The 17480-nt window shown below is 29.8% G+C and overlaps 1 protein-coding gene across 2 annotated transcripts in view; it reads left to right on the top strand.

Annotated features, from left to right (window-relative positions):
• The window catches only part of LOC107440233 (uncharacterized), a 513892-nt gene that overhangs the window by 301836 nt on the left and 194576 nt on the right, over positions 1-17480 (top strand). The gene's annotated exons all lie outside the window — the stretch shown is intronic.

Here is a 17480-nt window from a genome sequence, read left to right as displayed (position 1 = left end):
AACAATCAACAAATTTGAGAAAAAATGAGAAATATTATAACTCTTGTTTTTGTTTTGTCCATCAGCTTACACATAAAAACACATTGGACAGATTGTGAGATATTATAACCCGTGTTCTCGCTTTTTTAAGAAACATTATAACCCGTGTTCTTGTCTAATATATTTGTTTTGAGATTAAAAAAAGCACTCAACATCATATAAATTAAAATCATAAAAAACTACCCATCAAACTTCACTTAGTAAAATTGTGTTAAAATTATGTACTTTAGTTGTTATTATCAAAGAATTGAATGACTAAAAATTTGAAATTCAACAAAAAGTAAGATGTAGCCTTTTTTTTTTGCTTTTTGTGCATAATCTAAAAATATGATTGCATGAAAAATTTTCAACAATATATTCACAAAGTATATCCTATAACTATTGAAAAATAATATATTTCATCGTTTTTTATTTCAAAAAAAATTTCAAATACATACTAAAATAGCAATTTTGAATGAAAGCATAGAATTTTGATACAATGTTTGAAGATACGAACATTTTCATCTTTTTAAGTGTAACAACAATACAAACATATGATACATTGAAAATGCAATCGGATTGAGCACAGCCCTTTTTCCGAACAGGAAATTAAAAAAGGTGCTTAAAGAGATTCGTAAAGAAATAAAATCTCTTCGATTCATATTACTCAACACGTCTTTTGCATGTTGCATCTTTTTATTTGTCAGCCCTGGGGGGATCAGATTAAAGCAAATTCTTTCTAATAAGGAATGCGTTTCAACGAAGGACGGGTATTTAATCTTATAGCAAAGTCTACTTTTATCTATCTACGAAATTTTTTTACTTGTTTTTAAAAAAAAATAATACTAATAAAAAATTACTTTATTTGTATAAACAAAGATATTAAGTAAGTGGCAACTAATTGCTTCAAGTTAAGATATCCGACTAGTTCCGACAATTTTTTTTAATTATAATTTAAAATTAAAAAAAAACAAGTTTATTTGTTTTTTTAATATGTAAAAACTTATAAGACTATAAAAAAATTATTATCTTATTTTATGACCGGCTTTGAACAGCCACCCCAATTTTGGGCTCACGACGACTAATGTTCAAATCCTTAGCCTTGCAATTTCGAACCCAATCCAGAAGACAATGAAACTCCTGGATGAAGTATTGGGAGAAATTTGCCTTCGTGAAGGGCTTTTTGATGGATCCAGCTCGCATTTGCGTTGCATGACGATTAAAATCACGAAAAATTCCCACGGTTAGCTTAACGGCAAGGTGACTATAGCCCATGATCCATCTACCACTGAGGAAATTTTAGGTTAACACTGTGCTCGGTGCGAGCCGGGTGCGGAACCAATATCACGGATTTGAACCCAGTTCCCCTCATTTCTCAGGAAGGCGAGAGCTCTATGCCCTATCTACCTCGGCTCCTATTATTATTATTATTATTTAAATGGCTCCATTCAAGAAAAAATAAGTATGTTTTTCATATAAGCTCAGCACAGTAAAAAAATTTCTATCACCTAAAACGCAAAATCCTTTGCTGATTTTATTTAGAAGGCTATCAACCATGGTTTGAACGAAACTAGCAAAAACATCGCATAAAGCGTGAAATTTGTAAAATCTTCATTCGAAGAAGTACATGTTTTAAAATCGATACTAAGTATAAGAATCTGAAATTAAAAACAACCTATATGATAGCAATGTACAACCTATATGATAACAATATATTATGAAGAGAAAAGTCAGTCATTGTAGCCCAGATGTTTAGAGGTGTTAAACCAGCCATTGGAAGGGCAGTTTTGAATAAAATTGAAGTATTCCAATAAAATTTCGAAATTTTGAAATTTCTCGTTCTAAATTTTGCAATCTCTCGTTCTAAAATTGACCATTTAAGCAAAAAATATATCAACAGTGTTTATGCAAAGGAGATTGAGAGAAACTAAATCAATAATCCTTTAATGGAGAAAAAATTCTGTCAAAACAACCGTTTTAAGTGTATGGTAATGACATTTCAGAAAAAAAAAACTTATTCTGGTTAATAAAACTAACATATACGGTATATAAACCATTCATTTGGTATTTTATTCTATTATATGGTAACGATTTACCGGAAATCCTGGTTTTCGAAATTATAGTTTAGGTAAAGTACAAAACTAATCCCACGTTTAGTAAAAATACAAAACTGAAAAATAAAATTAACTGAATAAATGGTTTTTATGCTGTGCTTCAAGGTGCCATGATAAAAATTACCAAATTTCATCACGTATTATAAAACCACATTTTATTTTTAATTTTACCAAAATCACTATCAAAGACTTTCGGCAAAAATTACCAAACTTTTTCGTGTCCCCGTAGAGCCTCGGTAAATTTTACCATGTTCAGTATTACTTTTATTCTAGTAGTACCATATTCTCTAGTACTTTCTATCGGTGATATAATATGATGTTAAAAAAGGAAATCGAGAATTTTTAAAGTAAAACATTAAAACAAACGTAGGATACAAATTTAAGAAAAGAAAACATGCGGTTTCTATCTTTTCAAAAAGAATTCAATTTATTCTTAACGAAATTACCACCAAACTAATTTTACTCGTTTTGCTATTTATTTACTCTTCCTGATTAGCGGACCCAACTCAAATTTTATCTTATTATCCCTTCCTGAAACTATCAAATTACAAGAGACTATCACGTCCGTGATTAATTATAAACTTGTTAACAGTTATGAGTGAAAAGGTCGAAGAAAAAGGTTCTGCCTGATGAGGAAAACAAAACGGAAATTTTCCCGATTCAAAATAATCGGGAGTTCTAGATAACTGAGTCGAGATCACAAACTCTGTAATTACTCCTCAAACTCGAGCTGCAAATTTTCTCAACGAAATTAAAGGAAGCAGAGGCATTTCTTTTCTTCCGAATTATCAGTTAACTGAAGACGGGGAATAAGAGTTGGATTCCTTCCTTCCAAAAGTAAAATTTAATTTTCCAAACCTTTGCTTCCGTCATTTTGGGGAAAATGCTTTGGCGTTTTCCTGCCAGATTTTAAATGTAATGAGAAATTGATTTGAAATTCCCTAAAGTCTAAGAAAACTAGCCAGAGTTGGCGACGAATGGGAAAATTAGTAATTAAAGTTCCGCCATTGTCATATAGAAGCTTATGTCAATTTAATACAATTGTCATTTCATATTATTTCTCAAATAAGCAGTTTAAAACTTTTTCGTATAATATCTATTTAGGCTTTTGAGAACTGTGTCTATTTAGGATATAATCAATTTTGGTTTTAGAAAACAGTGAACTTCGTAACCTACAATTTATTTGATTTAGAACATGTATTTTATTTGTTGAATTATTTTGTGTTTTTAAGAATTAATTAAAATGTTGCACAAAAAAGCTACAGTATAAGGATATTTTTGATTATGATAAGTTAATTAAAGAATTACATTTTTTAATCATTTTCCATTTTTAAAGAATGTAAGATACTTCTTACTTCATATTATTTCTTAAGCAATCAAATTAAAACCTTCTGGTAAAATATCTATTCAAGATTTTGAGAACTGTGTCTATTTAGGCTATAATCAATTTAGGTTTTTGAAAACAGTGAAGTTCGTAACCTACAATTTATTTCATTTAAAACATGTCTTTCATTTGTTGTTAAATTATTTTTGTGTTTTTAAGAATTAATTAAAAGGTTGCACAAAAAAGCTACAGTATAAGGATATTTTTGATTATGATAAGTTAATTAATAAATTTTATTTTTTAATCATTTTCTATTTTTAAAGAATGTAAGATACTTCTTACTTCATATTATTTCATATTATTTCTTAAATAAGCAAATTAAAACCTTCTGGTAAAATATCTATTTAGACTTTCATAGTTTACCTGTCTCTTATAAGCCGTACGGGAATTGTTTTAAGTGTAAAAGTTACTGTTTAAACTCTAGATTTCTTCTGTTTTATATTGCTTTCTTTTGTTTTTAAACCATAAATCCCCTCTGTAAAAAATTACGGATTAAATTACGATATAAAATACCAGCACTTTAAGTAAATCATCCATAAAATCCATTTTAATATAAAATATTATATCGTAATTGCTACTGTAATATTTATTTAATTAGAGTGATTCATTAATATTAAGGTAATTATTACTGTTAAAATTACGGTTTATCAGATTTTTTGTCCCGTAACATGTTTTAGTAAAAAATGTCCTGTTTCCAAATCTGGAATTGCTGGATTTTGGTGAAATGGATTTCAATACGGAATTATTACTATGTATGGAAGGAGAAAAGTATTAACGTTAATCTAATCTGTTAATTTTATCCGGGAATTCCATCTATGGGATAAAACGCTACCTTTTTATTCTTATAATTCAAGTAATTGGACTTAAGCATAACAATCATAACAAATGGTTAACTCAATAAATTTTACCTGATTTCTGCCATTTTTAGCGATACCACTCGAAATTCTAAGCAACAAAGCCAATTTAAAATCGAAATTAACCTTTGATTACATATTTCTTTTTAATTCCATTATCGTAACGTTTTTAGTGAGGAACTTTTATGAGATAAAATCACGTAACTTTCAATTATTTCTATTTCTTTTTAATATCTACTTTATTTTGCTTTAAACTCCGGAAACAATGGGGGCTCATTTAATTACACTCAGGTGTTATAAAACGTTAAAGCGTGATTAAAAGCTAAAATAAAACACCATTTTGGTTTTTGGCTATAGCCTTTCTTAATGGCGCTCAAGCGCAAATAAATTTACATTAAATTCCGTCTGCTTAGTTTCAATTGCACTCTGAGAATAGTGATATCGTAAAAAATTTTATGACTGCCAAAACACGGTTTCTATATCTTATCTGTAAAAACATTATTTTCGTGGCAGTAATTCTGAGTGCTTGCAAGATCAGGCTTTATAAAAATGTTAATCTCGTAAACACAGGCTCCAATGTTCATAAAATTGAAACCTTTATATTGCGCACGCAGTACCCAGTTTATTTGGTAGTGTAATTTTATGTTTGTTTCAAACGCTATAACCTTCACTTTACAGCTTTGTAGTAATACTCATAAATGCACAATAATATATAAGTTTTATGCAACAATAAAGAGTAACAAACTATTGATTTTGATTAAAGATATTGTGCTATTATAAGTTTTAACGAAAAAAATTAATTTTACGATTAAATGCATTTTAGTTCAGTGAATAATTTAAACAATCTATAAACTGCTTTTTTTATAATTAAATATAGTAAATCATTGATAAAAAGTTTTAATATATAGATATGTAAAAATGCTTTTGTGAGTGTTTTTAAATATCCATAAACTTTAAATGTTCATAACATTGTATAAAAATATTCAATGTTTTATTCTTAAATTTGTGTTCACTGAGCTTGTTTAGCTTAGCTAGCACTTTGAATATTCAAAATATGTTTCTATATAGATCACATATGGTATTTAATATTGGTCACATATTATACACAATATTTAAAATGCGTTTTTGCATTGTATATAATTTTAGTTCATAAAGTAATCAACATTTTTTCATCATATTTTATTTACTTATAACAAATGGAATATAATAAACAATACTCCCTCATAAATAGCAGTATTTATTGGTATTTTCAACTTCTTTTGTTAATAGGATAGTATTTAAATTTTTCTTTCAATTAATAAAATTAATAAAATTGGGAAATCGCTGAACTTAATTAAATCATTGAAATATTTTGCTACAATTGTACTCTGAAAACAAAATTATGATCAAAACTATGAGAATATGGTTACACGGTTCTGGCTCCATGGGAACACCTCGATAATTTTTACCATATCTCTTTAGTTATTCTTTGGTAAAATTTACTATAGTATTATAGATCTGTAATAAAATTATTCATTATAACAACGGTGTAGAATTCGTTGAAGCACTTTGAGTTCATTGTTAGTTGGGTAAAAATAGATATTTCTTTTAGTTCTGAAATATAAAACACATTTTTAAAATTTCTCGAAACTTTCTGAATCTTCTTTTTTACCCCTGTAAAACCGTTTCTCCTTTATAATATATGATATACAGGGAAAACTATTTTTCAACTAATAAGTTGCTCGATTTCGCGTTGTTATTTTATTTCTCAAATGTTATTTTTAATTATTTTTAATACCAGTTATTTAATTATATTTATATTATTTTATTATATTTTGACTCCCATAATTTTAAGTGTTTCTATTTATACTTATTAGATATGAAAAGGTAGTTGTTATTCATCTAACAATGAGATTCTGCTAATGTATTTATTGTAATATTTTTGTATACGTTAAGAGTGAAATTTATATTCATATATTCATACCAAAGAAAAATTGTTCATATATCTCTGTTTCGCGTTAAATATTCTATCATTTTTAAAAATTACATTTTTGAATTTTGTTTTATTGTATTTTTTAAACCCAGATAATTTACATCTAAATACATGTTTTTTTTTTTCCTATAAATATGCTTCATAACTACAATTCATTTATATGTAAATATATATTTATATTTATGATCATCAGGAAATATCCGACCCGATTTTGGATTTACGGCTACCAATGTTCAACTTTGTTGCCTTGTCATTTTGAACATAGTCTTAAAAACAAGGGAACTCATAGATCAAGTATTGGGAGAAATTTGTCTTCGTGGAGGGCTTTTTAATGGAACTAACTCTCCTGTAAGTTACGTGAAGGGGAAAACCACGAAAACTTTTAACGGTTAGCCTGACGACGAGGGGACTCTGACCCATGATCCGTCTACCACTGAGGATACTTACTGTCGTCGGTGCGAGTCGGGTGCGAAATTCGTATCGAGCAGCCATCGTTGGGATTCGAACCCGGTTCACCTCATTGGAAAGTGAACGCTCTATCCCCCGAGCGACCACAGCTCCATATGTGTAAATATGGAAGTTTATCTTATTCTTACAAAAAGAAAGAATAAAAATCAAACGTTGCAACAAGATATAGATTCTATATAATTAAGAATCTGCTCATAAATTCTTACTTTTATAGCTGAAACCCAACCTATTTAAAATACTCTTTATTTGATATAGTTAACCTTTCTTTTATCCCTGAACTCCTTTATATAATTAACTTTATAATAACAATAAAAAAGCAATTTTTTATTAACGCAATAAACCGAATACTGGAAACCTTAGCGAAATATTACTACATTTTACTGTTCATTTAATTCCCTATTTTTATTACTTTTACATTCTAAGAATCATATTATGGCTTCTGATGTATCATTTTATCCAAACAGAAAGGAAACGCTGTCATTTATTTCAATTGTCTTTCTTTTTATAAGTCCCATTACTGTAACCATCCTTACAGTATTTTTTCCCTCTTCTACCGTTGCACCTTTTTATGTCGAACTGGCGCACTTCTTTGGCGCTTTAATGACTTGAACAGATAGCTTCTAGATTACTTCTTTGGCATTTATTACGGTAACTTTAAACTCTATTCGTAAGTCAAACTAGAAGTTAAGAAGAAGAGAAACGGGGAACGGGAAACCAATTTTCTTGACAGAGATTGCAAACCTTAGAGCGAACGATCTGTTGGTACAGTTTGGGCTTACCAATAATTGACAACAGTGGTGCAAGTCATTGTAACTCATTTATATCCTCCCACCCTTCTCCTTAATAGTATTTTTGGGTTGTTTCTATGCAAAATAGATTCGAAGGATTTAAAATCTCGGTTGCTATGTTTTTAAACAACGAAAAAAAAACTATTTTATTTAGATTGCTTTTATTCATTAGACGATGTTAATAGTGATACACATGACTAAGAACACATGATACACACGTTAAAAGTGATGCACATGAAATTAAATTACATTTTTGAAGTAGATTACAGATTTTTTAAAATGGTTATTGTTTCTTAATGCTAGATAGAAAATACCTTATTTATATTGTCTGAATGAAATATGTTAATATAACTTGGACATGTTCTTAGGTATATTAACTTATTTATTATGTACATTAAAAATTTATTAAAAACGTTCCGCAAAAGTATTAAGTATAATAGACGTCTTTCAAACCACGACCGTTGATTCGGAGAAAAAAGACAATCTGCCAGAATATGGTAAAATATACAGAACTCCTGGCTCTATATGAATGCCAAAAAGGTAAGGTGAGGTAAAGTAGGTAATTTTTACTGAAGCTTAGGTTAGGTAATTTTTACTGAAGCGTTTTGTGAAAATTAACAATAAAAAACTTTTTTAATCTTTGATTAAATTTGGTAAATGTTGTGAAATTTGGTAATTTTATCATGATACATTACAACATGGCACAAAAACCATTTATTCGGTTAAATTTACTTTTTACTTTTGTATTTTTTACTAAATGTCTAGTAATAAGAACTCCAATTTCAAAAATCAGATTTACCGGTAAAACGTTACCAAATAAAAGCGGAAAATTACCAAATGAAAGGTTTAAATATTGTATAGTTTTGTCTTATTGATCTGAGTTACAGTTTTCTTTACCGAAAAGTGATTACTATACAGTACAGTAATTTTACCAGAAATTTTTTCTCCCAGTAGAAATTTGTTGCTGTCATCGCAGTACTTTGTATGCTTCTGCTTCGTCTTGTGTTGATATTGTGCACTTTTACAATTTTCAGTAAGCATTTATCTCTTAACGCGATGTCATAAATTGAATAGGTAGTCAGCTTTAAGCAATAAATAAATCGTATTATATTACAGTATGCTCTTAGATACCTAGTATCTTCTAGGATCAAATCTTAATTGACAACAGTTTCGATTACTGTTACGTATATAATATTCGAAATAAAATCGCAATATCTAAATACCAATCGATATTAAATATTCGAATAGAATCTCAAATTTCAAAACTCTCACAGGGTAAAATATCGCGTGTACAAAATAGCACGTAGACAAAATGTCGCATGAATAGAATTTCATTGTGACACAGTATGCCAAGTATAAGTTCAAAGTCAAAATTAAACGCTTCCCCCTGTATATTATTCATTTCTCAGAAAGGTAAAAATTTATGTCTACTTCAAATAAGTATAAAGTATACGGTACTTGTTTGTGTTGCTAGAATCAATATATTTCACATTGATTTACATCTTTGAAATCTTAAATTACTTCACTAATATTATCTGAGACCACATGTTTCGAAATTTAATTTTTAAAGAAAAATTAATATTAAAAAAGCAAAAAAACATCAAAAAAAAATTTTTTTTTAAAAAAGCCTTCATCCTCAACCTTTCTAACATAAGTTTGCCACGGAGGCAAAAACTTGCTTCATTTTCAGTCTTTAAGCGTTCTTTAAGTAATATAGCAATATTAGCTAAGAGTTAAAATACATTTATTTTGAAACTATTTTTAAAATGCATCTCCATAGCAAGTAACAAGGAATTTTTTTGAAGATGTTAAATAATTCGAGATGAAAGGCTTAAACATGCTGATGATGTAAAGTTTCCGTTGAAGAAGTTGATGTACTCATTTTCAAATGTCCATACTTTATTTCAAGAATCATATTTAATAAACAGCAACAAAAAAATGTTTTTTTTTTCCAGAAACATATGGAGCTCTAAAGTAAAGAGAAATCTTCCTTTTTATGTACATATGAATTATTAGTTATAAAAAAATTTAAAATGGCCGGGAGGATGTTGGCTGCAGTGCGAAGCCTTACAGGATACCTCCATCCCTTCCGAGTCACGTGTACGTTAATGTCATGTGTACGTTCCGAGTCATGTGTATCAAAAATGCGAGTTTCATGTGTAGGTTAGCATAGTTTTCACCAAGAAGAGTTAAGCACTCCATGTATTGGCTATTAATTGATTTAATTTAATGCCAAGTCTCTTTTTGTTAGCCTTACTTATTCAAATATGTTGGCGGAAAAGAAAGTGTGAGAAATAATAATTAATTTTAATGTACTCAAAGCATTAGCAACCATGAAACAGTTTTCAAATTCTCTAATATGTTAGTTTGATGTAGAGGGAATCTTTAAAAATAGATTCTATTCTGCACTCTACTCAAGGTTCTAGTATAAAGATTTTACAGATTTTATTAATGATTTTTATTTATTGAAAAGGGATTAAATACGAAAATAATTTTCGGCTTTTAAATATTAGGATATATGTTATGCATATTTAAGCATGAGAGTAAGCAAAAATTCTTCAGTATTCTATCATGACTTACTTCGCTTTCATTCTTAACATTTTCTTACCTTATGTACTTCAATAAAGTATAAAGCAGACGTCGTGTTACTTGAATCAACAACTTTGTCATCGATTTGCATCTTTGAATCTCTTAAACTACTTTATTTATTTCTATTTTTTGCATTCTACATCTACCCTACCTGCTACCTAATATTTCGCGATTAAATCTACCCTCTACCGCTTTCTCCTACACTGTAAACTCCCTTTCTTTATTTGTATCTTTCGACGTTTTTATTCAAACAAACCTTTTGAAATCACTTTTGAACTGTAACTGTAGCTGTTGAAAAAACGATCAATATCTACTAAGCATCCTTCAAAGATGTGTATCATTCTTTCTTTCATATACGCTTTGTCCTTACTATTCATTTTTTTTTTAAATTGTGTTTGAATTTATGCTACTTTAAATTTGATGCATATATATTCAAATATTAATGGTGAAAGTCTTAAGTTTCATCGTGACACGACAGTTTCATGAATATTTTGATTGGAAGATTAAACAAGAAACGTTTTCGCGTTCCAAGAATTTATCATTTTTGCTTCCTTTTTAATTTTTTTTTATTCCTTCTATAAGATTTTACATCCGTTTTTGAAAACTTTCACTTGCTTTTACCATTAAGCGCTTTGATGTTTTTATTGAAAAGTCTGAATTGTGATTGTAAAAATATTGTATAAATTTTTTTCGCCAAAAAGATGTCCAATGAAATTTATGAAATCATCGAACTAAAGTATAAAGAATAATTATGTCCTTTCATGTTATTTATTTCCTTTGTATATTATTTAATTTTTATATTTACTTTAGGTGTTAATCTATGTTAATGTTGGGAGAAAAAAATCTGGCAAAATTAGCGTTCTGTATGGTAATGAAATTTCTGGTGAAAAAAAATCAAATTTCTATTACAAAAAACCTAAATAATCGGAATTTAAATCCTTGCTTTGGTAATTCTTTTGTTCATATGATAACGATTTACTAAAAATTCTGAAAAAATATTATCATACATCATAAAACTATATTTTATCGTTAGTTTCTTGTGAAATCATTAAAACACTTTGATAAAAATTACCGAACTTTTTCTGTTTAAATAAAGCCAGAAACACTGTAAAATTTACAGCATTCAGGTAGTTTCAGTAATAATTTTTTTGCAGTGTACGAACCTTATTATGTGGTGAAATGTTTGACTGTACTAACTGTAAGAAAATTATGGTAAAAAGAACCGATACTCAAGGTGCTAGTACTTTTTATCGTACGATCCAACATGTTACGGAACGAAAAATCTGTTATACCGTAATTTTCACAGTAATAATTACCGTAAAACTATTGAATTCTTCAAATTAAATAAGTATTACAGTAAAAATGCTGGCTTAATATTTTACGTTAAAAATGAATTTTGCGGATGATGTACCCAAACTGCCGGAACTCTATACCGTAATTTTATCCGGAATTTTTTGCAGTATACTTGAGGAAAAAATTTACAATCTTTATTTTCCGCAACTAGATTTTTAATTTTATTGTATTTGTTAGTAAAAGTAGTTATGGATAAAAAAAAATGATCAAAGACTTTAAATATATAGTGAGGAGTTTTGAGCAATATTGATCATCAAAGTTAATTGTCTATTAAACCTTTATTCTCATTTGCGAACATTAAAAAGTACAAATGATTACACCATCTCCATCGCAAAAACAATAGCTTTATAATTTCATTTTATTCTCTAGTGATATTTTATTTAAAAATTACGATTATTTTCTGAATATTACAGAGATGTATTAAATTGCGTTTTGAAATATATATAAGTTTCTAAATGTATTCAAAAACTATGAATTTTTACTTAGAATTTAACGCAACTAATTCTTACTTTTAAAAAATTTTCTCGCTCTTTCTCATTCATTCTGATGTGTTGACACAAAAACATAATTAACTTCATCAGATGCCTAATCAAACTCCATTTAAATCTCTTTACGATTGCAATTTTTTTCCCCCTCATTACTATCAAATAAAACACCGAAAAGTTCAAGCTTTTCCATTTTCTTCACAAATTTCTTTATTTCGTTTTCTCAAAAGATAGTGGTAGGGACCCCCCACTTTCTTTCTCTCTTTTTCACAAAGTTGTCAGAGCCCAAGAAAGAGCTAATTAAGAGGAAGGCCGAAAAGACTGTTTCATATGTCTCTAAGGCATTATCTTTTCTGATTTAAAACCTTTTGAAGTTCGAATCTGTCGAAGCGGAATGGCTCCTCACAAAAGTAATTAGCAATTATCCCGAACGCCAACTACAAGAGCATCATTAAACTAATAGTTTGCACGAGAAAGAATGCAAAGTTTTCTTCTGCATTTTGAAACAATAGATTCGCTTTCTCCAGATACGCTCCTTGTTACAAATATGCTTGTGGTCTTTGAAAAATGTTTATTTCGTGAGGAATGTTTTAAGTTTTCGTTTTTCTCTTATTTCATTTATTTTTTTGAAAATCTTCTTAGTACGTATTTAGTTATTTGTTTCAATCGTAGGCAAATAACCGAATTCTAATATCAAAAAAAAAAATTGGCACAATTCCGAAGATTATGTCACACTCACTTAAAACTGTTATTTTTGACTACAAAGTAATCTTTGAGATTTATTTCGTTATTTTTTACTATGGCTACATCGCAAAATGCCACTTCTTTTGTCGAAATGTGAACTTTTGCCGAAATGAGAACAAGAAATGCAATGTTTTTAACGAAAGTATGTGCCCATTCTATAAAAAAGGGGTACTCAAATTTCACGAATTTTTTCCGTTTTTCCTGGTGTTTCCCACAAAACGTCAAAGTGATGAAATAGCCATCGCTACTTCTTAGAGGAAATAAATGTCTTTAAAATTGTGGAAATATTTCGTAATTCCATTTTTTTCCAGAAAAAGGAAAGAAAAATACTACGTGGCACTCGTAAAATATTTTCGTCATCTTTGGCCACATGGTATTTAACGGGCTGTATTGTTGATCACTTTTTCTGTGGCATCATTTGGGTGAATCAACGTCTCCCAAACAACCCAGAATACGGAAATTATATCTATGCGCGAGGCTTAAGTTAGAAATGATAAGTTAGGCTTATTATTCATTTCTAGTACCAAGCTGAAAGTGTCACATATGTGACCTATATAAGACACATATATATAACGTCATTCTGACTAAATACATGATATAACCATGTGGGCAAAAAAGTAGCTTTTTTTCTTTTTAACAGAAGCAAAACCAATTGATTAATGACTAAATTCTAGCACATGAACAAAAATGTTTGTTGGTAAGATGTCCTTCAAATTAACAACGATTAAGTATGGTAGGATAGAATGTTTCAAACCTGGTAAAAGGTTTGCGTGATGACATAAACTAAGGAATTTTTTTAAGACGCTAATAACCGGTCAAGATAAACTGATTTCGGTATAAGTTAAAAAGTCTCAACCATGAAAACTAAGGCAGAACAATACCATCTGACCATGTACTGCTCAATGCAAGTTTTATGGAAATAATTGTATCACCGACACACATTTTACAATTTCTCTGCAAATATTATAGATTTTCAAAAAGGCCGCAAACACTAAAAATGCTCTACACTATTAGAAATTTCTCGCAAAAAATGGTTAAATAACAATTTATGTAATTGTTATTTTACCATATTCAAACAAAGTAGTCAAATAACCATAGCTAGGATGGTATTCAAACTGTTAACTGTGAGAAATATCCTCTATTAACTATTTTCAACAAATACGGATAAATAACCAGAATTATATAGCACCAACTACGCCCACCTAATACAGCTACTTAAATTCTTGCAGCTGAGTACATATTATAGCTGAGAGGGCTAATCTGACAATCTCATGACAGCCAGAATGGGGGTTCGAGTCGCAACGTTGACACGGCGATATTTCCCCCATTCTCTTCAATACATGAAGCGTTTCCAATATCCTACACTACCCAATTTGTGAGGATAGACTATTAGAATACGATACTCTGATTCACGGGAAAATGGCAGCACTATAAATCTGATTAACGCAAAAAGTCTATTATTTCCCATCTCTTACGATAGTTGAAACAACCAAATAAACTGATAGAACCACATTCCATGGTTTATTTGATAAAACACAACCTAATTCCAACTCCCGCTACCTAACAAAATGCCTAGCTCCAAGATCGAGTTAAAATTCTTTTTTGCGGTTTTCAAACCATGCTAGTTGTAAATGGTTAAAATAGACAGTATGGCTTTGTATTTATAGTTTTTTAGCCATACTATTTGTAAACGATTTCAAAACCTTAAAGGTTAAAAAAATTTCTTTACCATAAACTTTACGGTTAATGGATGGACATATGTGCATTTAGATCACATAATTAAGTAGCAGAAAACTAATTAGTGGCAACTGGATTTTCTAATCAATATCGACCATAGATAGTGTGGAAACCCTTTGAATGAATAAAATATAGTCATTGTATTTATTTGTTTTATTTGTTCTAGAAGCTTTCTCTTCAGAATATTCCCACGGAGGTAGACAATCGGGGGAAGGAAGGTGCATCAAAAAGCTCACTTTTATGCTTCAACGAACTCTTAGGCAGCACTCAATAAAGCTCGATAAATCTGATTGGATCAGAAGAAGTTAGTCGATTCGGAAAACGAGAAAATTCGGGTCCCGTAACGAACCAGAGTTCTTATCTGCCAATCAGAATATCTCATTTTCGGAAACGACTTTCTCTTTCTCTATCTAACCCCATTTCTCTCTTAACTGGCCTCTTAAGCCTAACGCCTAAGGTTTCTCAAGCCCCATTGATCCTGGAACCGGGGCCACACGTTTGTATGTGTGTATGTTATGAGAGAGAGAAAAAGAACTGAGGTTGTTCTCCGACCAAGTGCTATCTCGGGCTATATACACACTAGATCTTAATGAATGATCTAAAACTGTGCTACGTGACGTGGTCCTTTTTTACCCACCCACTTTTAATCAATGCCTTATTTTCCGAGGCGAGAGCTTTTTCTTCTACCTCATCTGGTTAATGTGGTTTATGCCCGTGCGTAATGTTTGTCATTTTGGCGAGAAAAACCATGAAATGGTTTATAGGAATTATACTGATACGGGACCATCAGTTGGTTGCAATCATAAAGTTTTGTTCATTTTTGAATAAATCTTGAAAACCTTTTAATGTAATTATATTAACGGTAAAGATAGTTTAAGAAGTTACTTTTATAATGTGATAATAGTGTGCCTTTTTAGATCAATCCAATAAATCATCCTTGAAACTTTATATTTTGACCAGAAACGGGAATATTTGTAAGGGTATTTTTAAACATTATTTAAACTAAAACACATTGAATTTGTCTCTAAACAGTAATTTACCTATTTTAAATTGTTTTTTGAAAATTTTATATGACACATTTGATGATTTGCCGACCGAACTGTGTAGTGGTCAAAGAGCTGACCTCACATCAGATAGGTCCTGGGTTCGAATCCCGGGAAATGCCGGGATGTTATTGCAGCAGAGAACATTTTGACCAAAAGAGGACTACCAATTATTTTGATAATATTTAATGTAAGGAATGAAATTTTTTAATAACCTTTTCATCAATAAAATTCTTAAAATAGTAGATTTTATGTCAAATATTTGAGTTCTCAAGCATGGAGTGAATTCGTATTTTGGAGCATACATTAGCTGAAAATGAATAAAATAATCTGAATTATGGTTTTCGAAAAAGAACTGATGTGGAGAATAGTTATCAGAGAAACGTAATTCGTTATTCTTAAATTTGATCATTTTATTTTGTATAGTTTGACAAGAAATACTAATGCAATTGTTGTATAAATTTTGACATTTTTTACTGTCATTTTTCTTAAATAATTTCATAAAAATAGCCTAAGTATCAAAAAACTTATGGTTTATTGTTTTGAAATAAATGTAATTACAAGCTTCAAAATATATTACTGATTTAAATAAATTTATATTCGTGGATCTCTTCTGACCTTTCTACGGAGAGCCAGAGCTTCCCAGAACACCAATGGGGAACCGCTGATTTAGATTTCTTCTTACTGGGATACATTAAGCACTTTCTAGATCAGCGAAATCACCCATTTAAAAATTGAATCAGCCTCATTACTGAAACCGTAACTCTAAAAATGGTTCAGTAGACATGCAGCGTTAACGCAATTCGTTCTAATTTTGCAAATATCGAAACATATTGAAATGTTATGAAACATTCTACTTTTCATAATATTTTAGAACCAGATTTATGTCCATATGTGTTTAATAATTTGCTTAATATAATTTTGGGTGAGCGACATTCTTTTTCGATAACACTGCATTTCATTTCGAGTAGAAATTGCTTAATATGACTTAAAATGCTTTCTTAAAAAATTTTCAAGAGATATCCCGCTACTGAAAGAACATACGATGTACTTAAACGGGAGTTGAATATGTTATGGTGTGGTATCGCTCAGATGTGGTTTGATACGGGTTTGAAAGAGGGGAGGGACAAAACTTATCACACTCTTGAAGCAGACGATGTTGTAGACGTGTATGTATTGAAGGGGTGGGAGGAACATAATAACAAACATAAGCTTATGAAAATACACAAAGCCCGTTTTTACGAGCCCTGGGGAATTCGTTGCTTGAAACAGCATAAAAATAGATATCTTTCCTTCTTCCCCCCCCCACCCCCCAAGATGGAAAAAAATTGTATGTAAGATACAGTCTTTATACAACTGAAACGAGTTTCTTTCCCTCATGAAAATATAAAGAAACTCCAGGACGAAAAAAATTTTAGGAAACAAAATCTCCCTCGAGGTATTCATCTCAAAAACAATTCTTTATTTTTTTTTTATTTAGCCTCTACTTTTTTTGTTTCTTTCTCGTAGTTCTGATTGACACTTTTGTCCGCCGAAATAAGTTCTCGACGTGGATTTTTCATTTGTCTTTGTTTCTCGATCCATATCTGTTGAAAAGAGTCGATGGATAAATTCCTTTTTTTTTCTTCACCGTAAGTTAAATTATACTTCAGACTCCAACAAAAATTGCAACGAAGCAGCAATGGAATATATTTTGGTATTTTCGTTTAACATTGTAACCATATTTTGGTAGCATAGGAATGTTGTTATGTTCTTATATAGCTATTATATTATTCCGTAACATATAATTGAATGCTTTAGTGCTTTTATATACTGGTTAAATGCTAACTTGTCTATAATGATGGTTTACTATCTATTAACCAGTATTATGTGTATGCATATACTGATTAATGGTAAGTATTCATATCTGTTGAAAAGAGTCGATGGATAAA

The sequence above is a fragment of the Parasteatoda tepidariorum genome, chromosome 6 (genome assembly GCF_982258835.1).
Source record: "Parasteatoda tepidariorum strain Cologne lab strain chromosome 6, Ptep-v5.0, whole genome shotgun sequence".
NCBI classification, from domain to species: Eukaryota; Metazoa; Arthropoda; class Arachnida; order Araneae; family Theridiidae; genus Parasteatoda; species Parasteatoda tepidariorum.
This window is presented reverse-complemented; position numbering and strand designations above follow the sequence as displayed.